Consider the following 19,467-nt stretch of genomic DNA (forward strand, 5'->3'; position numbering starts at 1 on the left):
ATGCTTTGCAAACACGTCTGTATTTTACATAGTATTACTGAGGAATACACTTGATGGATAAAGAAAGGACATGCAGAAGTATATACGTGAAAGCACGTTTTGGTCATATAAGCATCATTCCCTGGTAGTAGTAAGCAAATCAAATCAAAATTAAGTAGGGGGTTATTTTAGCTTTAAAATGATTCAATAGACAAACATATACCTCCTACAAATATATTTCAAATATCTTTGGCCTAACTCATCCCCTACCCACAAAACCTCTCAACACTCACACAAACACACACACACACACCATAAGCGAAGATTCTGCTGCTAAAACAAGTATTATAGGTGATACTTTTAAGAGTTAATAAGGAATCATTCAGTGCTGTAGAAGCCTCTTGAGAGTCCCTTGGATTGCAAGGAGATCAAACCTGTCAATCCTAAAGGAAATCAATCATGAATATTCACTGGAAGGACTGATGCTGAAGCTGAAGCTCCAATACTTTGGCCAGCTGATGCAAAGAGCCGACTCACTGGAAAAGACCCTGAGGCTGGAAAAGACTGAGGGCAGGAAAAGGGGATGACAGAGGCTGAGATGGTTAGACAGCATCGCCAACTCAATGGACGTGAATTTGATCACATTCCAGGAGATAGTAAAGGACAGGGAAGCCTGGCGAGCTGCAGTCCACGGGATCACAAAGAGTTGGACGTGCCTGAGCGACTGAACAGTAACAATAACAAGGAGTCATTTTTCCAACAAACCAGTGATACCCACTACCACGGCCTGCAGCACAGCCGACCCAGATTTGATCCCAGGACCATTTCCCTGGAGGTAACAGCAGAACCCGACGGGCTCCCTCGAAAGTCCCAACCACAGAGGGCAATGCACCAGTTGATTCACTGCCCAGGGCTGCAGTTGGGGTAGATTTTTTTTTTTTTTTTTAAATCTTGAGATCACCTTCTAATCACTACCAACCTCCACCCCTTCCATGACCACACAACACAGTTCTCATGCTCACACACCTCTTATAAGACTGAACTGTCAGAGGGAATCTATGATGCAAACTAACCCATATTTGACTTACCACCGAAGTGACTTACTCTGATTACAAACTGAGTGGTTAAAGGGTGGTTATAAATGGGAACAAATAGAGCTGTAATTCAAAGGGTGAGCTGCCGGAGCCACCAGCTTGAATTTACATTATACTGAGTTTATATTATTTCCTGAACACTTGGCATGAGAGAGAGAGAGAGACAGACAGACAGACAGACAGACATCGCGAGCGAGCGAACGAGCGAGCCCTTAGGGTCAGTTCAAGAGATACAGAATAACACTGCTCCAAACCAGCACTGATGCTTTCAATCTGTGGTGCTGGATAAAACTCTTGAGAGTCCCTTGGACTGCAAGGAGATCCAACCTGTCCATACTAAAGGAAATCAACCTGAATGTTCACTGAAAGGACTTATGCTGAAGCTCCAAAACTTTGGCCACCTGATGTGAAGAGCCGACTCACTGGAAATGACCCTGACACTGGGAAATATTGAAGGCAGGAGGAGAAAGAGAAGACAGAGGATGAGATGGCTGGATGGCATCACTGACTCAACAGACATGAGTTTGAGCAAACTCTGGCAGATGGTGAAGGACAGGGGAGCCTGGCGTGTTGCGGTCCATGGGCTGGCAGAGAGTGAGGAACGACTGAGCGACTGAACAACAAATTAAACGCATTTCTACATCAACTTACTAGTGAAAAAGTCAACACCATTCAAGCGCCCAAAGAGGGTCAAAGAAATAACTAAGGAGACACATCCATGTGGTCCTTTGAATTCCTTACCACGTGCATCTCAACCCTCTATTTAAAGTAAAACAGAACAATCAGAAAGTAAGTTCTTGTAAAACATGGGAGTGTATTTGATCAGCAGACCTTGTGACTTGAAGATGACAAGATAAGGAAGCCAAAAGGAGAAGACAAACATGTCTGGAAATAGCCCTTTCTACAAACTAAGAGATGCACAAGCTTCTCCTCTCATGGTGCAGGTGATGCTAGAGCAGCACGCAACACCAAGGCGATTTCCCAGAAGCGTCCTGGGGCAACCACTCAAATGGCACATACGCTACAGAAGAGGGAAACCTATCCAAGGGGCATGGACTTGCCTCTGTCACTCGGTCTTTCCACAACAGGGAATGCCATCCAAGATCAACGTCAGAGCCCCCTGCTACCCCAGCAGGAGAAAGCGCAGCAGTTTTTTCTAAGTTTTAATACATAATGTAAGCACAAGGTGTGGGAGGCTTCCCCAGTGGCTCAGCGGTAAAGAATCCGCCTGCAATGCAGGAGATGCAGGAAACGTGGGTTCGATCCCTGGGTCGGGAAGATCCCCTGGAGGAGGAGATGGCAACCCACTCGAGTATTCTTGCCTGGGAAATCCCAGGGACAGAAGAGCCTGGTGGGGTCGCAAAGAGCTGGGACACAGCAGAGCACGGATAAACAGATAAGCACGAGACAAAATCAAAAATGATACGAAAATGTACACTGGCGTGTGTCACCTCCTCCCTGTCCCTACCCGCCCCCGGGAGTCCTCACATTCGTCACTTTCTTGGCTTTCCTCCTGCTGTCAGTCTATACATACACAAGCAAGTGCAAAGATTCAGTCTTATTTCCACTCCTTAATTTTACAAAAAAAGAAGCAAATCTTGTCTTTTTCAGTTAACATCCTGGAGATCTATCCACACAGAGAATAGAGTGCCTTTGTGCTTCTTTAAGCTCCAGAGTATTCCATCCTGTGCCTGTATCTTAGTTTATTAACCAGTCCCCTACTGCAGGACACATGGATTGTTCCCAGGTACCACGAGCACAAACAAAGCTGCAATTTGTCTGTGTGCAGTTGTGTCACATGACAGGTTCCCCAAAGCAGGACTTATGGGTCAAAGGGTACACGCATTTATGTTACTTTCACATATACGGCTGTCAAACTGTCTTCCACAAGAGCTGGGCTATTCTGCGTTCTCAACAGCAATGTGTAAGCGTTGCTGTTTTTCCAAAGTCTTGACAATAGAGATTGTTGAACCAACTTTCAGATTTTAGAGCAGCTTTAACCTTCAAAACAGGAAAGGAAGAGACAACAGTAGTTTCTCCAAAGAGGAATTTGAACAGCTCCCAGCAATTTCAGCCTGACATCTTTCACACAGCATCTGCAATTCCTTAAGGACCTTTTTCTTCTTTATCTTCAGGACACCCTAAGAGGTCCAAAGAGAAGCGCAGCCCTTTTGCCCCACCAGGGACCCCACACAGGCAAGTCTGCAAGTCTGCTCTCATTTCAAGGGAAATGAGAAAGAAGAGAGAAGAACCCAGAGGGAGAGACAGCTGTGCCACTGAGGACTCGGGCCGGCCCTGCCTCTGGGTGTCCGTGCTCCCAGCCTCCTAACCTGCAACAGGTGTCAGTGGAGACACACAAACCCCAAGAGGACGCCAGGGGTGTCAAATGCGGGTCACATAGGCCATGCCTGGTGCAGCCAGTGGCCTGATGTGTGCATTCCAAGAAAGAATAACCGGTACCATTTGATAAGAAATGCACAGCCATCATTTCATAAAACTAAGAGTTAACAAAGTATAAATTGACACCAGTAACTGAGTGGAAGTTTCAGTCGAGTAAATCAATATACAGACCTGCTATTTTACACCAAGAGTACTTAGCTTCCCTCTTCTGACACTGGTTAATATTACTAGGAAAAGAACTAATCATTAAAATGAATGCAACCACCTCCCAAAGCGTTGAGTTCATGTTAACATTTACTGGGTAGGAACGCCACAGCGCAGCTGCCGTTACCCCCAGTCTCCTGGGTCAGGGCACAAGGGCACCACCGTGGCCCAGCTCCCCGCCAGGGCTGCGGACTCCTGGAAAGGCAGCGCCCGGGGTCGAGTCCTCCTGGGGGGACTGTGGGCACAGTGCTGAAGCTTCCCTAGGACTCAGCATCCTCCTCCGCGAGCGTGGCGGCTTCTGCTCACAGGCTTCTGTAAGGATGGACGAGAAAACGCACACACAGCCCACAGCAAACGCCACAGCACAGCACGCACACGGCACGCCAGCATCAGTGCCCCTCCTGAGGGACCGCCGGCCCTTCCTCTAATCTGAAGCAGCTCCCTCCGTGTGTTCTTCCCAGACATCTGGGCCTCCAGATCCCCCTGGGGCCGTCCCCTCTTCTCTCACCGACCCACACTTTCCTCTCACGGGGGCCACCCCTGGACTCCAGGCTTTGATACAGAAAACAAACTCCACAGGGAATTCCCTGATGGTCCAGTGGTTAGCGCACCATTGCAGGGGGCAGGGGTTTGATCCCTGGTCAGGGAATTAAGTGGAGAAGGCAATGGCACCCCACTCCAGTACTCTTGCCTGGAGAATCCCATGAACGGAGGAGCCTGGTGGGCTGTAGTCCTTGGGGGTCTCAAGAGTGGGACACAACTGAGCGACTCACTTTCACTTTTCACTTTCCACTTTCATGCATTGGAGAAGGAAATGGCAACCCATTCCAGTGTTCTTGCCTGGAGAATCCCAGGGACGGCAGAGTCTCGTGGGCTGCCCTCTATGGGGTCGCACACAGTCCAAAACGACTGAAGCGACTTAGCAGCAGCAGCAGCAAGGAATTAAGATCGCAGATGCCGCAGCCACAAAACAAACTCCGATCTCCGTCCTCCAGACCACGCCCCGGCACCATCCCTTAGGCCACACGCTCAAGGCCTCCCTGCGGGAAGAGCCAGTGGACACCTTCCTTTCTCTTCCTGGCCGCAGCTCTAGGCCCTCCCAACCGCCCGCCCCCCTAAACCCTTTGCCCGGGTCTCAGACACACACTCCCCACCTTCCTCCCCGTCGGGCCCTCATTCTCCTGGACGGTTCCATGCTCCCCGCAGGGCCAGACCATCCACGGGCCTCCAGATCCATCTCTGGCCCAACCGCCTCGCCCCTCAACCCGTCTGCGTGGGGACCAGGCTCTGCTTTAAAGGGCCACCTCCCCCCGGAGTGCTTCCTGAATTGCGGCCCTTGGGAGCCCCGCGCACATCCCACCCTGTCTGCCGCAGGGGCGCGCAGCCTCACAGCCTACAGAGACCAGCTCCGGCTCCTCGCCGCCCTACACCTCCAGGGACCCCGCTCAGGGCCTGGCGCTGCCGCGGCCGCGTGCACCCCAAGCCCCGTGCGCCGCCGTCTGGAATGCCCGCCCACCACCCAGCACAGCACTGCCTGGACCCCGCCCACCCATCCTCTCCTGGTCCGGCCACGAGCCCTGCTCGAGGCGCTCTGCCTGCCGCTGCTACTGCTGCTAATCGCTTCAGTCCTATCCGGCTCTTGGCGACCCCATGAACCGTGGCCCACCAGGCCCCTCTGTCCGTGGGATTCTCCAGGCAAGAACACTGGAGTGGGTTGACATGCCCTCCTCTCAGGGATCTTCCCAACCCAGGGATCGAACCGGTGGCTCTCATGTCTCCTGCCTTAGCAGGCGGGTCTTTACCCCAAGTGCCGCTCCTCCAATAGCTTCCTAATAAGCCCGCTCTCCAATCCCGTGCTGGGGTTTGGGCGGGGCGCACAGGGTGATTCCTTACACAATATTCCCCATACTACTGCCTCTCTCTCCCACCTGCACACCCCGCACCTGATGTCTCGCTGCTCACATGGCGAACACCATGCCCCTGACTCGGCCTCTGGGGCCCGCTGCCCACCCCCATTCCCACCCTGGGCCCTGGGCGTTCCTGTCCCCCTGGGCTCAAAGCACCACCTCTGGCCTCAGGGACCCTCGTCACAGACGCCACGTTCTACAGTCACCTTCGGTCAACCGCAGTCTGAAAATATTAAATGGGAAGCTCCAGAAAGTAACAGTCTGTGAGTTTTAACTTGCACACAGTCCTGCCCACGGCTGGATGAAACAGCGTGCCCTCCGGTTCCACGCAGCCCGCGATGTGCATCCACCTTTTCTCCAGCACATCCGTCTGTTACCCACCCCGTGGCCATTTTGGTTAGCAGATCAATGGGGTCGCAGGTGTTACTTGTGTTCAAGGGACACTTATCTTATTTTAAATGGCCCTAAAGTGCAAGAGTAGTGATGCTGGCAACTCGCACATGGCAAAGAGAAGCTGTAAAGTGTTTCCTTTAAGTGAAAAAGTAAAAGTTCTAGACTTAGAAGGAAGAAAAATCATATGCTGAGGTTGTCAAGATCAGTGGTAAGAATGAATCCTGTAGCCAGGAAACCGTGACAAAGCAAAAAGAAACTTAGGCTACTTCTGCTCCCACATCTCAGACTGCCAAAGTTCTGGCCACAGAGTATGATCAGTGCTTAGTTAAGATGCGAAAGGCATTAATTTCGTACACTAAGATATTTTTAGAGAGAGAAAGACCACATTTATATCTTTTATTACAGTATATTATTACAACTGTTCTATTTTATTATTATTACTGTTAATCTCTTACTCTGCCTAATTATAAACTTTATCACAAGTATATAAGCATAGGAAAAAAACATTATATATAGGGGTCAGTTTCAGGCATCCACTGGGGGTCTTGTGATGTACATATACTCCTCAAATAAGGGGGCACTAGTCAATCCTAAAGGAAATCAGTCCTGAATATTCACTGGAAGGACTGATGCTGAAGCTGAAGCTCCAGTACTTTGGCCACCTGTTGCAAACAGCTGACTCATTGGAAAAGACCCTGATGCCGGAAAAGATTGAGGGCAGGAGGAGAAGCGGACGACAGGGGACCAGATGGTTGGATGGCATCACTGATTTGCTTGCTCAAGCAAGCTCCAGGAGATGGTGAAGGACAGGGAAGCCTGGCGTGCTGCAGTCCACGGTCTCGCAAAGAGTCAGATACAGTTAAGCGACTGAACAATAACAGTGTATCTGTTTGTGGTTGGTGTGATTAATGCATCTCCCAATAGTCAGTCCATGTGGGCGGGCACCCATGTATGTGAGTGACTCCTGGTGCCCAGTGAGCATGTGTTTACATAATGAATGAATCAATGAAAGAAGAGATGAATGAGTCACTGGCCTGCCCTCCTCCAAATGACACGAGAATCCTAGTCACCTCAAGCTACGCTGTAAGAACTTGATGATATATCTGCGTCATGGAAACACTGCTGTGTTAACGTTTTAAATCTTAACAGCAGCAAACTACAAAAACAGAAATGCATTTCCAGCTTACCTCCCTTATGTCTACATCCACCTAATCTGTACGTTCTTTTCAAAAGGCAGACACAGAAGTGCTAGTTACTGGAAGAAGGGGCAATTTTAAAAATCTAAAAATAACCTATTTACCATGAAATCATAATTAACACATGTTTCCTTAAGGGATTCGTTATGAGGGCAATTATTATACAGGTGAACTTAATTTTTATAACAAGTGAAAATAATATTATTTTAAAACAATACCAAATGATCAGAACTGTTTTTTTAGAAAAAAGAAGAAAACTACATTGAAACTTTGAACCTCAGAAAACCTTACGCTAATCTTAAATCACAGGAGTTCTGGCTAGGACTGGTTCAGATCAAGTCACGTTAGGCTAGAGTTAATGCTACAAAATTATCTTTAACCCCTTCAGAAATGTTTACGCCACTTCCACAGCGTCACAGCACACAGATGCCCCACGAGCGAGCGCACACATCCCCTCGAGCATCTCACCTCTCAGCCAGAACACGCTACCTGCTGCTGCGGCCTGCTTTACCAGGGACCAAGAGCCGCATCAGTTCTGCTGGCTTTCTTCTCAAATGCTGCTGAATTCCTCGTTTGTCCACAAACTGATCTGTTTTAGACTTGGCTCCATGTTGTCCACACCCCAGGTCTGGGCTAATTTGAAACTGGTATTTCACAGGATACGCATGCAGGACTGCTGGACACTCTCTCAGGAAGAAGACCAATCACTGAAGAGGCTGTTTCCTCCCCAGACGAGAGGAGGGTGAACCATTTCAGGACCCAGCCCTGGCAGACTGCTTATAGCCTTAGCTTTCCGCGGACAGACTGGTTCTTAAAGCCCTGAATTCCCCACCACACACCAGCTCACCATCTGCCCCTGTCGCTTGACTGCTCAGAGACTACTGTACACTAGGCATCTCAAACTTGGCAAAAATGCTGGAAGTCTGTCATTAACACAAGTGTGTATATATGTATCCATACGAAAAGGAACAGATCACAGAAATTTAGATAAATAAATGTACACAACTGTGTTACTAACCACACAAAAATCCACCTGTAGGAAGAGAACTCGATGGACATGAGTTTGACCAAGCTCTGGGAGTCGGTGATGGACAGGGAAGCCTGGCATGCTACAGTCCACAGGGTGGCAGAGAGTCAGACACGACTGAGCGACTGAACTGAACTGACCTGAGGAAGAGAACGACAGGGCTATGCCTTTAAACCTACTTGCTGAAAGCTTTAGATCAAGACCTGATTTTATTTCTTTATGATGAGCTTTCACAGTTTATCTCCTGGGAAAACCCAACAACTTGGAGAGTTCATCTAGACCAAGAATGACTCTACAGTCACGGGGGCAGGGCAGGACTAGGCCGCAGCAATGGACTGGCGTCACCCAGTGGGCACACGAGCGTGCCTGGCCTCCAGCACAGGATGATGGCACGCCTAAAGAACCCTCCCTCCGGCGGCCTGGAAAGGACTCGGCCGCTTCTTCTCCATGAGGTGATGCTTTTGCTCAGAGTCTGCTATTTTCCTACATGGCCCTCTGGGTACTTGACAAAGGGCAATGCAGACCCCCTGTTGCTGAAGAAGGAAGTGAGCAAGCCAGGCAGAAAGACTAGATGGCAAATGTCATCTAGGGAGGAAGTCTTCTTTTTCTGCTGGCAAAACAGAATGATTGATTGATTTTCACCTCTGCAATCACATTTATTCCCAAAAGCTTAAATCTAATTATTCTGTAGAATCATTTAATAATTTTTTAAATTTTCATACCATTTAAAGGTTACTTTCCATTTATAATTATTACAAAATATTGGCTATATTCCACCTGTGTTGGATAATAATATAATACATCCTTGTGGCCTATCTTATGCCCGGTATTTTGTACCTCCTACCCACCAGTCCCTATATTGATCCTCCTCTCCCACTGGTGACTGCTGGTGTGTCTCTACATCCATGAGTTTGCTTCTTTCTGTTACAGTCACTAGTTTGTTGCATTTTTCTCGATTTCACATATAAGTGATATTGGGCCTCCCATGTGGCACTAGTGGTAAAGAATCCGTCTGCCAATGCAAGAGACACAAGAGACGTGGGTTCGATCCCTGGGTCGGGAAGATGTCTTTTTCTCTTTTACCAAACCCTGGAAGAAAGTCACTCCCCTATATGGCGTCTAAAAGTTTTAGGAAGTCATACAAACAGAAATCAACTCTGAATATTCATTGTAAGGACCACCGCTGAAGCTGAAGCTCCAATACTTTGGCCCCCTGATGCACAGAGACGACTCACTGGGAAAGACTCTGATGATGGGAGAGATTGAAGACAGAGGGAGAATGGGGCGACAGACGACGAGATGGTTAGACAGCATCACTGGCCAGATGGACATGAGTTTGAGCAAACTCCAGGAGACAGCAGAGGACAGAGGAGCCTGGCCTGCTACAGTCCACGGGGTCACAAAGATTCCGACACGACTTAGTGACTGAACAACAGCAACATACGCAGAAATGCCAAGGGTTTTTGCTTTTAGAGTGTAGATTCCTGGGTACTCCCAAGGCTCAGGGAAACCTCACTAAAGCCCTGGCAGAAGTCCTACCACGGAGGCAGCTTAATGGAAAGAACATGCAGGTCACCACCATAGTTTCTGCTAATTACTTACCCAAGAAGGTTATTCTAAAATATGGAGTCTAGAAATGTGAGGTCAGACTGGGAACTACACAGCATAAAGGATTTTTAAAAACAAAAGTTGAAGCAATATTAAATACCATCCTTTGATTACTTCTACCCAGCAAGGAGGTTTTTTGGGCTGTAGATATTCTGAGATGTGCCAACCAGAAAGACTATTCCTGTGTTATATAAACTGGAGGTTTCCCTAGGTAATTAAGTTTCACTCCATCTCTTTAAAGAGCCAGTTCAGATTCCTAACAGGGAAAGGAGGAGAGGCATTTGAGGGTGCCAAGGAGCAGGAAGGAGAAATTCCGAAATCAACCATTTGTCTAAACGGTGTGAATTCTAGAATGTTTTCACATATGTAGTCCTAATGGAAGCTCCGTGGCACGGATATTTTAGTATCCTCCCCTACCCTGCCTTCCAAACACTACCAACCAAGCTCTGCCCTACAGAGCACAAGCCACATATTCACTGTAAATAAAACATCTCAAAATAAAACATTTCCCTCTGTTGTCCTTTTCTCCTCGAAAAGAGAACCCTCCCTTCTCTGAGACACACTGATTTCTCCTGCCACACGTACCCAACCACAGAGGCCTTTGCGGCTCTTAGCGTGACTTGGCACCAAGGCTACAGTGAGTGCTGAACCCCAGGTTTTGATGGTTTCTGCTTCAAGACTATATTTTGCTTTGTTTGGGTTCCTTTTTTATTGTTTTTTTCTTTTTTTCCCTTCTCAAAAGCTTCAGATACCTGAGCTGTTCAATGCTTTTTTAGCCTTCATTTACTCTTGGCCTCATTTATTATCTTCCTAACCACAGCCCTGACATGCTCTAAAAGAAAAACTGGAAAGAAGAGTTCCAAAAAAACCACAGGCATCCCATGGTGAACTCATCACCTGCACCAGGTATGTAGGTTACGTCAAAGGCTACATCACAAGCCCAGGAATACCAGGAACATGAACACATGTTCAAGCATCAAGATAACTAACCAAAACTGAATAGGACATTGAGTCATAAGGCTTTTACTTTCTGAAGTACATAATGATGCCAAAATATTTCAAGTAGAATGTGACACTGTGTAAGTACGTTCTCTGGGCTTGAGTTCCTAAAAGGGGATGAGGTTGAACCTTGCCCATCATAAACGCAGAGCAGAGGGGACCGGATAAATGCAGGGTGCCGTCACAGGAACCCCGTCCTCTCCAGATCATTTCCAGTCGAGAAGTCAGAATTTTCTCTAAGCAAAGGTACCTTTTTACAAACTATTTTGCATTTTCATAATGATCTCATATAGGTAATATAGGTTCAAGAGACAAATGTTTAAGAGAGGGTTTGATGAAGCACCAAGCAAATGCCATTTAGTATCAAAAGGCATAATGTCTTATCAATTTATAATTTTGTTTATGATGCATATCCACAGTTATATTGGACTCTGAGCAAGTCCCAAAGTGCCATTTTGAGGAACATGATGGAAAAATAACATGTATGCGTAGGATTCACTAAGGGGGCTGGCTGTTGACAAAAAGGAGAGCTGCAGACTCTCCCACGCTGGGCCTTCACCAGGTCACCCAGATAACGCGCACGCGAGCCTCAGCTGCACAAAGCCAGGAGCGGCCACGATCAGCCATCACCATTCCCTGGATGCTCTGCATAGCTCCTGAGTCAAGCAGTAATCAAGGTCAGTTCTGTCTAAAGCGCAGAGGACAGCCCTCAGATGGCACACCTTTGGCATAAAAGCAATGAGCGTGTCATTCCCACGCTCAAAGCTAAAACTAACTTTTGTAAAGCAATGTAAACTTAGAATTTTGAGTAGGATGAAAGGTCATCTAGACCTGGTTCTTCTTTAGTTTTGCTTTGTTTGTGTTTCAGGATGTAAGAGTACACATCCTGGCACTGGAAGGGTGTGAGGGTTCACGTTCAACCACTTAAGAAGTCTGGGCAAGGACACGCGACAACATTCAGTCTCCCAGAATGTAAACCGGAGTTAATTACGCCCACCTGAACGGCTGGTAGGAGGATCAAGTGAGTACGCCGGGCAAATCCCATAAGGTGGGATTCAAGAGAGTGTTGGACATCATTAGGTATTCAAGTGCAAGTCTGAACTGCCAGTCATTTCAGTCTTTTAGAATCTTAATGGAGAAATTCAGCTGAAGATGAAACTGAGATTCATCCACCTACATCCCGGATAGGAGGAGGGGCTGGGGGTGGACTGCTACTTGGCCTCAGAAAGGACATTATGGCCTAATAATGCACACGTCAGGACCAAGGTTCTGTGGGGTGATTTTCTAGCTCAAACACAGTATCTGGAATGTAAAGGAAATGACCGCACACAATGATCAACAGCCTCTCTGATATTTATCAGGCCTGAGCCCTGTGCCAGGCCCAGGATCCAGCAGCCGCCACCAGCAGGACGTTGGCATGGACAGACAGCATCTGAGACCAGGTCCTGGGGCACCGGCAGCTCGTGCAAGCCTAAGATGAATGGGCCGGGCCAGCCCAGCGGTCCCATGAAAGCACTGCATCAGCGGCCTCTCCCCCGGCCTGACGACCGGAGCACACTGAGGAACGAGCCGGGTCTCACTCGGGGAGAGGGTAGCTGCCGCCTCTGCCGTCGTTTGCTGTCACCGGGCTCCCGGACCAAGCTTAGAAGTGCAGCGAGCGCCTGTCACAGGCTTTCAGTCCAGACACAAGCACGTAAGCAGGCACCCCAACACCCCTGAGTGACGGGGGCGGTCAGGGGAGCCGGGGTCACAGGCATCATCAGCGCACCTGGGGGAGGGGGGTCAGGCCCAGGAGACAGACACCGGTGGCCTGGGCGGCCTGTCAGCGCCACGCAAACAGCACAGACACGCAAGGCTCCAGGCCATCCCGGAGCCAGAGAGGAGGTCAGAGGAGGCTGCAGAACCGCCCCCGCCCCGTCTGACTCCACCCGACAGGCTCAGACTGCGGACACATAGGTGACAGGAAAAACGTGCTTCTAAAACCTGCCTCTCTTCATCCTAGGATCCCGCTGAGGAGGGGCAGGAAGCAAGCAGGCAAAATCTTTTTTTTCTTCTTTTAAAAATGACTGGAGAAAAATTCCAATTGAAAACCTTAGCCAAGGACCTTTTGGAATTTATCTGAGAAATCTCCTCCTCGGCTCCTAGCAGGTTTCAGCTCCCATCAGGCCACTCCACCACTCCTCTGGGGCCACAGAGAGACAGGCATGTTCCCCGCAGAGCAAATCCTCACTGAGCTCCTACTCTGAACACGGAAGGACGCCGAGGAACCCAGTGGTCAGCAAAGCGGCACCAGTCAGAACCTTCGACACGCTGCCAGCAGAGCAAGGCGCCCGCCAATTCCAAGAAGCCGAGAGCACCAAGCAGGCTGCATGCATCCTCACTGCCCGTCACCAAGGTGGGCACCGCAGGGACCATGGGTGGGCACAAGAGGCTGGACCACAGACACCCCTGGAGGGGAGCGCCCCTCCAGAACACCCGGCTCTCTAGAATGCTGCCTCTAGGGGCTGGCTGGTTCCGGAGAAACGACCGACACGTGAAGTGCTCTAAGTCTTGATAATTCAGAGGCTTTTAAAACGGGAAGGCTGTTAGCACTGGGAGGTGAGGCGATCTGTGTTTCTCTCTGAAAACACCCCAACAGTCAGGAAGACATAAAAGGGAAGGAAGCACCTTTCATCACGTGGTCTGCTATGTCACACACCAGACCGCCCGGTCAACAGAGAGCATCCAGAAGTGCCTGCCCACATCAGACTAAAGAGAAGAAGGGATGAAGCATCTTTCAGCAGCAGCTGTTTATCCAGTGGGCTACAAAAGCAGCCACTGGGTTTTTATTATCCAAGCTTCTAGGACAGTTCGAGTTCAATACACACCATGTTTCATTCACGCTGTTAAATTGATAATATTAACCTTTCTTGCTGAGACGCATTAAAAATTTTGGCTTTTCAGAGCAAATGTAATTAGTTCACATTAGTGACTTCACCAGTGGCAGCGACAGAAGCCAGGGGAACTAACAGGATATGGATTAATGTAATCAAAATATCATCTCCCATCATCTCCCCTCTTGAGACAGCTGGCTGCACTTCCTCTGATGGTTGGGTTTTTTTTTCTTTTTAATAAAAACAATAGATCAATGAAACGGATGGATAACTACTTGCAATCCCCCCTCAGGGGAGTACTGTACAGGAAACCACGTTGGTGAGCAAGCCCGAAAGGTTTTAATTTGATGTGCCTGTTCAATGCAACTCTGAGAACACAGCAGTGGCACCAGGCCCTCCTCGGGGCAGAGAGATCTGGGTGGAGCGGGGAGGAGAGGCAGAAGCCAGAGGCTGTCTCTGCTCCACAGTGAGTATCTCTGAAGAAAGAGTATCTCCCTCTCTCAACTCACGGAGAGAAAGAAACCAAAGTCCTGTTTGCCTTTGAAGTATCTCCAACCTGTTCACACGCTGAAATACACTTCTGTCGGCCCCGTGCAGCCCGTCTCCAGCGGGTGGGTGTTGTTTCTTGACCTCCGTTCTTCTGATCAGAGCATCCACACTTTCCCCCGGGGGATCACCTTGTCCTCTTCCTCCTCCATGAGGTTCGGGGACCATGCGGCCTGGGCTGGCCCATCGAAGCATCACTTCTCTGGAACACACTGGTGGGAGGGCAGGGCCGGGGGCCTAGCTCAGCCAGCAGAGACATAAGGAGATGAGTCTGTGCCCTTAGAACAGACACGTGGGCCCCAACCCCAAAGCTGGGTGGACGCAGGATGAAGGTGCAGACAGCCCTCTCCCTACCACATGTATCCTAAGGGTGAAGCCAGTGTACAGGCAGGTCAGTCGGCGGGTGAAGGGGGAAGGGAGGTGCCCAGGGGTTCTCCTGAACCCTGATCCATTCTCAGACTTTTTCATTGAGTAAGATGAAAAATGCTTTTTTTTTTTTTTGCATTAACCAGTTGAAACGGGTGGGTTTTTCCTTGGAAATCAAACTACATTGTCTGTTTCCGTACCACACATTTCCCATGAGGTCAAAGAGCCCTCCCTGAACTGGAAGGACTGGGGAGTGGCTGCAGCAGGAGCCCCTGGAAGGAGAGCCCCCCACCCACCCCAACCTTGGCACCCACAGGGAACAGAGTCACGACCCGGTCGGCACTGCCACAGGGACGTGCCCGCACTGCACAGTCACCAGGAAGCTGAGACGGGAAGACGGAAGGGTGCTACAGATACACGCTTTTAAATGCAGAGGTTGCATGTAGAGTGTAAAGTCCTTTCTCAGGACTGCTTTTCACATTTAGGTTATACAGTTTGTTTTTTTAAGTTTAACTTACAAATTTGTCTTGGTATGGACAGGAAATGCCAAATTCAGAACCACCACCATAAAAACTAAACAATGCAAAACTTGCCCTTAGAAGAAAGGGATCCATGCCTCCCCACACTCCCACCCGCCACCCACCAAAGTCCTTTAAAATAAATGCACCATAGGAGTTTAGCTCTCGTCCAAACTCAGGGAGGTATTCAAAGGTTACACACAATCAGCCTCCTGGCACGCAAGGGCAGTTAATGTTCAGAATGCTGGTCACCAATTAGTCCAAAATACACACTGATTTATCAAGCTCACACCTCTGTTTAAGTTTTAAGTTGCTCGGTTAGCACTTGACCGAACCTGAAGTGACACAGGTCTGGGGTCAGTTACTTTACTGCAAAGTTAATGCCACCTTTACAAAGCCTCCTTGGATGCAAACTCCATAAGGCATTCTGGGCAGTACTAGGTGAGCCAGAGGACAGAAACATGTGACTTTCTCCCCTTGTGCTTCCACTTCAAGGAAAAAAACATGATGAGAAATATTGAGACTTGATTGAGGTGGACCTACTTTGAAATAAAAAAGGATGCATTTGTGGCCAAGTATTTTAAACATTAAAAAAAAGGGGGGGTGTGCTGAATAAAAAGTGTCACATTCTATGACTGTAGGTTGTTAACAGGACTAAGAAAAATAGCTAAAGGAAAATACCTGTGATTATGGCCGGCCACGAAGCCCAAGTCATCTTCACATTAAGTGATACCCTTATGGAAAATACAAAATCCAAAGAAATGACAGTACAGCAGAAACCTCAGATGGAAACATACACTTCCATCTCAGGACGGCTACATGCTCGGCGGCATCCGAGGGTCCCACGGGGCAGGCTAGTGTTACCTGCTGCTCAGGAAACTAGTCGTGTTTGCAAAGGACATGCAGGGTGTGTAATATCAGCCCCTCATGCTCCTGCCTGACAGCAGATCAAATGCACTGAATTACCTGGACAGCAGGCTTGCGAGAAGGAGAAAGGAAGAGGAGACCACAGGCAGACCAGACAAACCCTCAGGCCCTGCCTCCCAAAGACTCCTTGGCGGTCACTGTCTGGGGTTCCTCTCCTGGTGATTTCGGAACCAGAAGTGGCTCATGGGCAGCCCTGTGTCACCCCCAGATCTTACTGGGGGTAGTAGAGCAGGGGGTCCCATCTCTTCTCACCTTTATCAGACAGACTCACACTGCTTGTCCTGAGGATTCCTCTCAAGTGGCAGTGCCGGGGGAAAGGCCACAGCAAGGGGAGGCCCAGCTCCCCCAAAGGGTGGGTGGCCTTGGACGCAGCTCCCTTCCTGACCTCCTTAAGCTCCATACGGAGCTTAAACTAAGCTTTCTCGATGGTTCCTCTGTCCTTCCATTTGAAACCTGACAGGAAGAACCGGGGCCCTGCAGAATGGCCTCCTCCCCTGCAATCTCAGAGCTGCCCCTAGATCCAGTCCCCAGGCCAGTGGGGCGGTCCAGCCGCAGAAACAGGGGTCACTGAGATCCCCTGCAGGGAATGTGCCAGGCGCCTGAGTATGTCTAGCCTTCTGTGTATCAGCTGTTCTTTCTTAAACAAACTGTCTAAAAGATGAAGATCTATCTTGAAAAGTGGCCCCAGGACTCTCTTCTTCCCACTCTGCACACCCTTCCCAAGTCCTGGGATGACTCTCAGAACAGCATCCACGGCTCTCTCTCCCTCCAGACACACTGGTGTTTCCAGAAACCTCCTGGACTGTCCACCTGCTCACACCACAAGCATCCCAAACGTAACAGGCTGAAACTAAACACTCTCCCTCCGTCCTTCGCGCCCTGCAAATCTGTTTTCCTCTGTCCTAGTGGCACCTCAGTGGCACCAGTGATCACGCGGTTTCTCCAGCTGGTCTCTCAGGCTCTTTGCTTTTCTCCTGCTGACCCAGCTCCCTCGTCCTTCACTAGGTCCTGCTAAAACCTTTCTCCAAAAGGTCTCTGGGGCACCCTCACCACCCACCAAGCCCACCAGCTTCTCTCCCTCCCTCCCCCAATGACTGTCAGAGAAACTGCATTGACTACAAACCTGCACTCAGCATTCTCCTGCTCCTCGGCCCCCACCTGTAAAGTCAGCCCAGGCGCCTCACATACAGCTCGACCAAGCAGCCCAGCCTCCCTGCCCTCCTTCTTTGAGGCAACCTGACGCTCCGATTTATTCCTATACTCCTGTATTCGCCTCGCCCCTCAAGCTCTAGTACTTAGCAAACTCCTCTGCCATCTATTGAGGCCCTGACCCCTCCACGCCAACCAGCCCCCTCCCAGGCTCTCGTGACACCTCCTACGCAGCCCTGATAAAATTCACGCCACGCTGCTGTGTAGTTTATGGACACAGCAGTCTCTGCCAGGACAGCAGCTGAGGGCCCTCTTCCGCAGGTCCCCAGCCCCGCAGAGGACAGCAGCCAGCCCACGGGGGCTGCACCTGAGAGCCGCAGGCAAGGACCGTGCCGGTGGAACACACAGAGCAGGCCTAGCACCCCCCACCTGGCAGAGTGAAGGTGGCCCACCACCTCCTCTACCAGGGCCAGGAACTCCACTCGACACGGAGAATCAGCAGCACGGCTGTGTGTAAACATGCTGTCAGCCGTCGCTGCCAACCACACTCTCCAGCGGCTTGCCTCATGTCCCAGACCATCAGCAAATCGCTATTTATGAATTCTCCAACCTATATTCCCCTACCTAGAGAAGGGACTAATATAGACTCTCTTAATTATTACCCTGGGGTTCAGGAGAGAAGCGGGCAGGGCAAAGCTGAAAGGGTGCTCTGTGCACAGAGGTGCCCACGGTACATTCCAGGAAACAGGACACGGCTGGTGCCAAGTCACGAGCCTCTGCGAAGAGGCGCCACGACCTGGTAGGGGCATGGGGTGGGGGGTGAGAGCCCATGCCACAGGGGAAGTCCCAGCCACAGGAGAAGCAGCACGGGACACAGGCAAGCAAGCCCATCCATGGGAGCAGTATCAACAGGGATCCCTCTCTGGTCACAACCCAACTTCTGAAAGACCCACCAAAAGGAAGCAAGGGGCAAATCAACTGAACTCGAAGGAGGGAGAAATCGAACCATTTCTTAAATGCCATTCATTCTAGCAGGTTAATGATTACGTGGATAGATGGCTTCCGTCAAGAAGGGCAGCGAACCATTGAGCCCCTAGTAAGGATTCTGGGTCAACCAGCAGGTTGCTGCAGCTGGCACAGACCACAGTGTTGAGAAAAGGACTCACACAACCCATGACATCTATTTGTACAGCACACAGCCCAGAGTCAGCCACAGCACTTTTAATGGCTTGAGATTCCAGAAGAATTATCACTATGGTAACATTTCAAAATGGCCATCGGAGTTCCCAGGCGCCAGTCCACAGGCTTGGATCGCACAGAGCCTCTCAGAAGAGACCAAGTTATTTTCAAAATTCATCTAATGACTTCACATGCCAGGCAAAGCTTGGTGAGGACTTGGCCAATGGGATTATTTGCAAGTGTGAGTTAACGGAACGTGCACCCCGTGCTCAATAATTGTCACTCTGAATCAAGCTCCTTCCTAACAAAAAGCCCTCAGTATAAAATAATTCACCACTGGTTATAATGCTGCAATACATTCTTTGTGTTTTGGGTATGTACTGAAGTAGCATGAGGAAAGACAGGAAGGCATAAAATTTGCCATTACTTCCGTTATTTCAGTAACTGACTTTAAAGTATTTTATAAAATAGGAAGTGATATCAAGTATACGAGATATTCTAAACGTGCTTGTGGGTAGACAACAGAATACACCCTTCCACTGGGAACAAAGCCTCAAATTGTGACAACCCTCCCAACCTCAGCGGCTAGCCCAAGAAAAAACTTGACGTTCTTCCCTCCATATTTCCATATGAAAACGGAAAGCTGAACTCGAAGGCCAATTTCATGGGCACTAGGGTCAGGATTCTCAACTCAGAGACAACTAACTCAAAATCAGAGCTAGAAAAGACCTTAACAATGTGCTTTTCAAACCCTGAGTTGCTGCCACCAGTGACGGGTCTCAAAATCAGTTAAACGCATTTCTCCCCACTGTTAGAATCAAACAATATCATGGTACCTCTTAGGAACAATGAGCACTGTTTCAGATAAGAAGTGTTTGGGAAACACTTATCTTAGTCAAATCCTTATTTTCTCCTGGGGCTAGAATATAAATCTAGGCCTTACTGCGGGTCTGGTCAAAAGCCCCGCAAAACGCCGATGGGGTACAACAGCTTTGCGTGTTTCTGAGAGAGGCGAGGTGGCCTGCCCAAGGTAATGCCTGTGAAGCAGGGATGCATTCAGACAGTAAAATGTGAGGCCTCCTGGTTTTTAAACATTCTTTCC

The 19,467-nt window shown here is 49.3% G+C and overlaps 1 protein-coding gene and 1 long non-coding RNA gene across 5 annotated transcripts in view; one reads left to right on the forward strand and one right to left on the reverse strand.

Moving 5' to 3' along the window:
• Positions 1 to 11,922, forward strand: part of LOC147349811 (uncharacterized) — a 44,558-nt gene extending 32,636 nt beyond the window's left edge. Inside the window, exons 1-2 of the long non-coding RNA XR_015150594.1 lie at positions 1 to 11,484; positions 11,676 to 11,922. The exon at positions 1 to 11,484 is cut by the window's left edge and continues 32,636 nt beyond it. This is a non-coding gene — a long non-coding RNA (uncharacterized LOC147349811). The remainder of the gene's footprint in view (positions 11,485 to 11,675) is intronic.
• IGF1R (insulin like growth factor 1 receptor) overlaps positions 1 to 19,467 on the reverse strand; it is a 306,038-nt gene that overhangs the window by 212,292 nt on the left and 74,279 nt on the right. The window lies entirely within an intron of this gene.

The sequence above is a fragment of the Bos grunniens genome, chromosome 21 (genome assembly GCF_055505025.1).
Source record: "Bos grunniens cultivar Pamir isolate PY7600 chromosome 21, Bosgru_T2T1.0, whole genome shotgun sequence".
In the NCBI taxonomy this organism is placed as follows: Eukaryota; Metazoa; Chordata; class Mammalia; order Artiodactyla; family Bovidae; genus Bos; species Bos grunniens.